We start from the raw sequence: 7,495 nt of genomic DNA on the forward strand, positions 1-7,495 counted from the left end.
CTCTTGCTGGATGCCTGCATGTGGTATCCCTGACAGAATACTGAAGCCACTAACGATCAGATCGGTTGCACCTGGGAATTAGGAATTTTCTGGTTGTTGCAAGATGCAGTCAGAGGAGGTCTTTTATTTTTCTTTGCTTGTAACAGAAGACAGGGAATATTGTCGCCAAATTTTGAAAACTTACACTAGCGAGCAGTTGTTGGAATGCATCCGTCTGGCCCACTCGTTTGTTGACAAAGGCAGAGTTTTGTTCAAAGAGATTTAGCCACTTATTCAGCTCTGTGCAGAGTTGGCTTTATCTAATACCCCTAAGGGTGGTGATGATTATTCTCCTCCTTTTAGTGTCTCTCAGGTGGTATCTCTTGTGTGGCTCTTGGAAGATGATAAACCCTATTTTATTGAACATTATTCAGTGTATTCTCCAGAGGCCCTGTTGGATTGCATGAATGCTGTATATTCTCTAATCAGACAAGGGGGTTGTAAATTGAGTTTAGTTCAGGCCTTACTGCAAACCTGGTCAGATCTTTCCAATTTAGCATCAGCTAACTCACACCAATCCACTTCTGCCTCTGGACACCAGTTTTCTCAAAGTTTCTCCTCTCCGTTACCCGTAGCAACCACAGCTGCAGTTAGGTATGGTTTGCTTTCCACTGCTTGTTCATATCCTGGCTTAACGAGTTGCACTTTTCCTGCATTTAACTGTGAAAACGTCCTCTACTACTCTGTTGCCCCTAGCAACCTCTCAGAAATTCTCCTCTGTAACTGTCTCTCCTTTTCCACCATCTCCCAATACTGCCATTTCGCTTCCATCTACTTCACAATCTATTCATAGCCCTGCAACCACTAGCAAGATTTCTGTATCTAAACCTAAAAAGAAAAGGAGATTTTTCCCAACACATACAATTATACCTGTTACCCAGCCTGCTGATCCAGTGCCCGCTGATCTGGTGCCTCCTACTGAGCCTGTTGATCCAGTGCCCACTGATCCGGTGCCTCCTACTGAGCCTGCTGATTTAGTGCCCGCTGTTCTGATGCCTGTTGTTCCAGTGCCTGCTGATCCAGTGCCCACTGATCCGGTGCCTCCTACTGAGCCTGCTGATCCAATGCCCACTGTTCTGATGCCTGCTGTTCCAGTGCCCGCTGATCTGGTGCCTCCTACTGAGTCCGCTGATCCAGTACCTGCTGTTCCGGTGCCCGCTGATCCGGTGCCTCCTACTGAGCCTGCTGATCCAGTGCCCACTGATCCGTTGCCTTCTACTGAGCCTGCTGATCCAGTGCCCGCTGTTCTGATGCCTGTTGTTCCAGTGCCCGCTGATCCAGTGCCCACTGATCCGGTGCCTCCTACTGAGCCTGCTGATCCAGTGCCCACTGTTCTGATGCCTGCTGTTACAGTGCCCGCTGATCTGGTGCCTCCTACTGAGCCTGCTGGTCAAGTGCCTGCTGTTCTGATGCCTGCTGATCCAGTGCCCGCTGATCTGGTGCCTCTAACTGAGCCTGTTGATCCAGTGCCCACTGATCCGGTGCCTCCTACTGAGCCTGCTGATCCAGTGCCCGCTGTTCTGATGCCTGTTGTTCCAGTGCCTGCTGATCCAGTGCCCACTGATCTGGTGCCTCCTACTGAGCCTGCTGATCCAGTGCCCACTGTTCTGATGCCTGCTGTTCCAGTGCCCGCTGATCTGGTGCCTTCTACTGAGCCCGCTGATCCAGTGCCTGCTGTTCTGGTGCCCGCTGATCCAGTGCCTCCTACTGAGCCTGCTGACCCAGTGCCCACTGATCCGGTACCTTCTACTGAGCCTGCTGATCCAGTGCCCGCTGTTCTGATGCCTGTTGTTCCAGTGCCCACTGATCCGGTGCCTCCTACTGAGCCTGCTGATCCAGTGCCCACTGTTCTGATGCCTGCTGTTACAGTGCCCGCTTGTCTGGTGCCTCCGACTGAGCCTGCTGATCTAGTGCCTGCTGTTCTGATGCCTGCTGATCCAGTGCCCGCTGATCTGGTGCCTCTTAATGAGCCTGTTGATCCAGTGCCCACTGATCCTGTGCCTCCTACTGAGCCTGCTGATCCAGTGCTCGCTGTTCTGATGCCTGTTGTTCCAGTGCCCGCTGATCCAGTGCCCACTGATCCGGTGCCTCCTACTGAGCCTGCTGATCCAGTGCCCACTGTTTTGATGCCTGCTGTTCCAGTGCCCGCTGATCTGGTGCCTCCTACTGAGCCCGCTGATCCAGTGCCTTCTATTCTGGTGCCCGCTGATCCAGTGCCTCCTACTGAGCCTGCTGATCCAGTGCCCTTTGATCCGGTGCCTTCTACTGAGCCTGCTGATCCAGTGCCCGCTGTTCTGATGCCTGTTGTTCCAGTGCCCACTGATCCGGTGCCTCCTGCTGATCCAGTGCCTGCTGTTACATTGCCCGCTGATCTGGTGCCTTCTACTGAGCCTGCTGATCCAGTGCCCACTGATCCGGTGCCTCCTACTGAGCCTGCTGATCCAGTGCCTGCTGTTCTGATGCCTGCTGGTCCAGTGCCCGCTGATCCGGCGCCTCCTACTGAGCCTGCTGATCCAGTGCCCGCTGTTCTGGTGCCCGCTGTTCTGGTGACCACTACCCAGTCTGCTGACCCAGTGCTTGCTGTTCCAGTGCCCGCTGACCCAGTGCCTGCTGTTCCGGTGCCTGCTGATCCGGTGTCTCTTACTCAGCCCGCTGATCCGGTGCCAGCTGATCCCGTGCCCGCTGTTCTGGTGACCACTACTGTGCCTGCTGATCCTGTGCCTGCTGATCCTGTGCCTGCTGATCCTGTGCCTGCTGATCTTGTGCCTGCTGATCCTTTGCCTGCTGACCCAGTGCTTGCTGTTCCAGTGCCCGCTGACCCAGTGCTTGCTGTTCCGGTGCCTGCTGACCCAGTGTTTGCTGATCCAGTGCCTGCTGAGCAACGGTCTGCCGCCCTGTTTGATGTGCCACTGTCTGTTGCCCAGCCTGGTTTGCCACTGCCGGATATCCTGCATGCCGCTGGCGCTCCCCTGCTTGATGTCCAGCTTGCCTTCAGTCCCAGTGTTGGGACATGTGTTGCAATGAGGGCAGGTGTATCCCTAATGTTACGCCTCTTCAGGAACTTGACCTGTGGGGTGCCAAGACGGCTTCCAGACCCTGGTGGTGGGGCGCATGATCAATTGCTGGACTCTGGTGGCACGCCTTCCGGCAAGTTAAAGGACTTTGGCCTAGAGAGTGCTAGAAGACCCGCAGACATGGAGGGGAGACCTTTTTGGACTTTCGGGGTAGAAGCACAATGGAGCGTCCGGAGGCCGCTCCTTAAAGGGGGGGAACTGTCAGGATCTGTGTCATTACGTGGGTCACCTGCTGGTGGCACTGTTGTTCCTGGAACTGAGGGGCGCAGTTCCAGGGCCCACCAGCGGGTGTCTCCCAGCAGCTGGACTGTTCTTTTAATTAAGCTGCACCTGAGGAGGACTGCTGAGGGAATATAAGCCCGCCCTTCACTGAGGCTCAGTGCTTCAGTATTTTCTCTGCTAGCCGTGTCCCTGTCTTAACCTGTATCCTGAAACCTGTATCCTGAAACCTGTATCCTGATCCTGAGTCCTGTTCCCTGCATCCTGCTTCCTTACCTGGCTCCCTGCTTTCCTTGTCTCCTGTTCCTGTCCTGTCCTGCAATTGTTTGCTCCATCCCTTTGTATATAGTTTGTTAGGTTCTATTGGGGTTTTGTACTGTTATCATTTATATTTTGTTTACTTGTTTATGGTCACTGGTGTTGGTATTGGAGTGTGTCATTTGCTTAATAAACTTATTTACATCTTTATCCATCTGGTCCTGATTCCTTGGTGCAGCCAACTGATCTGATCACTCTTGCTGGATGCCTGCATGTGGTATCCCTGACAGAATTGTACCGCTTTTGGAACAGAATTCCTGACAGAATCATACCGCTAGGGAGGTTAACCTTAAGGGGGTTTTTCACTGTCAGGGCAGTAAAATTGTGGAACTCTCTTCCACAAGTGGTGGTGTCAGTGGGATGTATTAATATTTTTAAAAGACTCCCGAACATGCATCCTAAAGAACACAGTATATAATGATATGGGAAGTGATTATTGACACTGACATATGTATACCTACACAGGTTGAACTGGATTGACTGTTGTCTATTCTACCGTACCTACTATGTAACTACTGTTTGCTGAGGTTCCCGCTTATGCAAAACTGTCATGCCGCTGGCCAGTTTCAATCAAGCTCTCAATAAGAATTTGAAGCCTGCAGATGATAGAGCAGTAAAAAATTGTCCAGCAGAAGGTCATTTTCTGAGAGAGAATTTGCCAATTTGTACTAGAGACATAGTACAAGCAGGGCCATCTTACCGAATGGGCACGCTGGGCAGTTGGGCGACCCAGCCCCAGCCAAGCATTAGTCCCGATTCCCATGTGCATTCCGTCGCTGAACTTAGCAGGTGGCAAGAGCTTGTCGGCCCTGCGCTGCTGTCAGGCCACTTGGGCCATGGAGGGGGAGCCCACAACTGCAGGAATGACTGTCCGCCTCCACGGGAACAGGCCAGTCGAGTCTGACTCCTGTCCGTGTGTGTGTCCGCCGGACCCAGCTGCCGAATTTGGAAGCTGTCATTAGCCTGGCACTGCTGTACCTATAAATATAGCCTTATCGATAATTTGCATTTTGATTTTCGTGGCTGATTGTGTAAGCAGGGCCTCAGAGCACTGCATTGCCCAGGGCCCTTTAATGCTCTTGAGATGGCACTGAGTACAAGCAGGTGTAAAGGAATTAAATAATTATAGTGAATACAACAGTGTACCTTTGGGCAGCAGCAACACATTTTGAATGAGCAAAGCTGGGGCCAAACTTACTAGAAATTAAGAGCACAGGCTAGGGCTTTGCTACAAGGATTAAGATATTTTCGGAGGATACAGCAGTGTAAAGTTGACCAGCAGTGAAACAGTTTAAATTACAGACAATAGGCCTAACCACTATATGCCTAACTTTTATTTTTACAATGAGAATTTGGGATAGAGCTAATGTGACTGATATAACCTAAGGTGGCTTAGGTGCACACTGTTCTTGCACTTAGTTTTATTTTTATTTCAAAGGTGCAGCTGCGTGCTGTGAATAAAAGACAGCTCCAAGAACAGGGGAATAACAAGTAAAATGTTGTGCTTTTACAAAAAGCCTCCAATAAAAAGAACAAAAAAGGCAGAAAGAGGGATAATTACCCAAAGAATTAGCAATCCGAATAAAAGTACATTTTCTTAACTGACCCTAAACTCTACCTCTGCATTTTCTTAGGTTTCCCTATACTTTTTTTACAGGAGCATCCAAAAGACTAACATTATGACTGCTCTGTGCCCCCCTCCCCCCCCCCCCAGGGTGGTTTAGCCAAAAAGCCCCCTTATTGGTCCTTCTAAGCCAGTTTTCCATAATTCAGTAATTCAGTGCCATGCAGTGCATTTTGATTTAAAGAGAATTCTACCAGGCAAACCTGCCCATGAATTTGCAGGGACTGTGACTCTGGATCCCACAGGATTTGCCTGGTAGCAGCGAATGCAAACCTCATCCCTGCTCAATGTACTGTACATGTGTTGTGGAATAATTTCCTCTCAGGTACAGATACCTGACACCTATTAGTCAGTGATACCAAATCAGATTAGATATGTTGCTACATAGAGATCAACAAGAATCAGTAAGGTTGAATCAGAGTGATCTAAATTTTATTGTTTCCCGTTTGATATTAAATATGCAATATGACGTATATAAAATAGGTTGTAAAAAACTTTGGCAAGCTCAGAGTTAAAAGTTAATAATCCAATGTTTGCAACATTTTTGAGGGGACTTCCATCAAAGACATTTATATCTTGTGGTCATGATTTCTTGACAACCATCAGTCCATGTATGTCATTTCTGCAATGAAAAAACCCTTCCTGTTCTCACATATAGTATTTTTATGCATCACTTTAGAACCCATTCACACTGTTGCAGTGCAATAACATGCACTATGCTAGATGTGCTTGTAGCTATTCCAGCAGCGCACCACAAAGTTTCAGTGCTCCCTTTTTTTAAAAGAAAAAGTAAAGATGCTTGTGTCTACCATGACAACCAATTTTAGAAAATCTACAATGACCCAGGTCACAAGGAAGGACTCCGCCACAAGCTGTGAAAGTGTGACCAAATCAGCAACATAACCAATATTATGTGCAGTATGTCCTCTAAAGCGGCCAGCGGGCAAGAGGCTATTTAAAAAATTAATTTTATCTTTACAAGTGTCATTTTTTTTGGACAGAATTTATGTTATATCTAGAGTGTAGAAAAAAGTATTCCCATATAGGTGAGGTTAAAATTCAGGAGGAGGCATCTTTGCCCCAGTAGAATGGCTACCAATGTTCTGAAAGACTGCTCTCCTAATAAGGCCTGTACCTTACAGATCATTTGAAACAGTGATCTAATGCTTGTTGACATGTAATTTCTTCTAAGCAGGCATTGCGCCTTGACAATACTTTATTATTGTGTCCAGATACACCAGCCTCTATTCATATACATTATTAAACCATCATGTGGGATAATGCACTCCTTAGCATGAAATATAGAAACATTAGGAAATCCATGACCATATCAGTAATTTGCTGCAGGTCACAGATTTGCAGTGAAATTCTGCCTTCTTATACTTCAGAATTAGGAGTGTATATTTTTCTTGAAATTTACCCTATTTAACAAAATTTGCATCTAAACTTACACAACCAAAATTAAATTCAGAGCAATCATCAGTTCACAAAACACATTTTCCGAAGTCTTTAGGTCTCCAATCTGGTACATGCATTTTGGCACCTTGTACAGCAAATGCGTTAGCAGGTACTGTAGGAGCTTGTTTATACATGGGGCGAGGACTGTCGCACCTCTGAAAAGTGATCTTTGGTGAGGTGATAACAGGCAATATGTTGCCTTCTCATCGCCTTTCTTAGACCTCGCTTACACTTGCAGTTGAAAGGAGATGAAAATATGTGACTGAGCTTCATTTTTACGACTGCCCAGCTACTGCCCCTTAAGCTACAAAGGCACCAGCTATGGGTCCTGCATTGTCCTTGATGATTTCATTGTGCAACCTTGGCCTGGAGTGCCTTATGGAGGTTTTAGGAGGGCTGGTTGTAAAGATGGAGGAAATGAGGAGTAAGGTAAGTATTACATCTTATTCTTCCTCACCTAGAGTTAGCATTTAACTCTTGCATTGCAGGAGGGCCTTATTACACATAGATTTGTGCAATTCCCAGAGCTTGACTTAAAATCCTAGCTCCAGCTAATACTTTTTAAGCAGTTACAGGGATTTAGTTCTCAATAGGATTGGAGTTTTCCCACTATATGAATAAAAGCTGACCATTGTAAGCACCCCTGTCAGTCATAAAAGGTTTGCCCCAGGTTGCTATCCTGTCTGATATATTTTGTGGGCAGCTAGATCTGAAAAATAACAGACTTACTGGCAGAAATAACCCATTATACAGAAGGAGGGAG

The sequence above is a fragment of the Pelophylax lessonae genome, assembly GCF_965119305.1.
Source record: "Pelophylax lessonae genome assembly, chromosome: 4".
NCBI classification, from domain to species: Eukaryota; Metazoa; Chordata; class Amphibia; order Anura; family Ranidae; genus Pelophylax; species Pelophylax lessonae.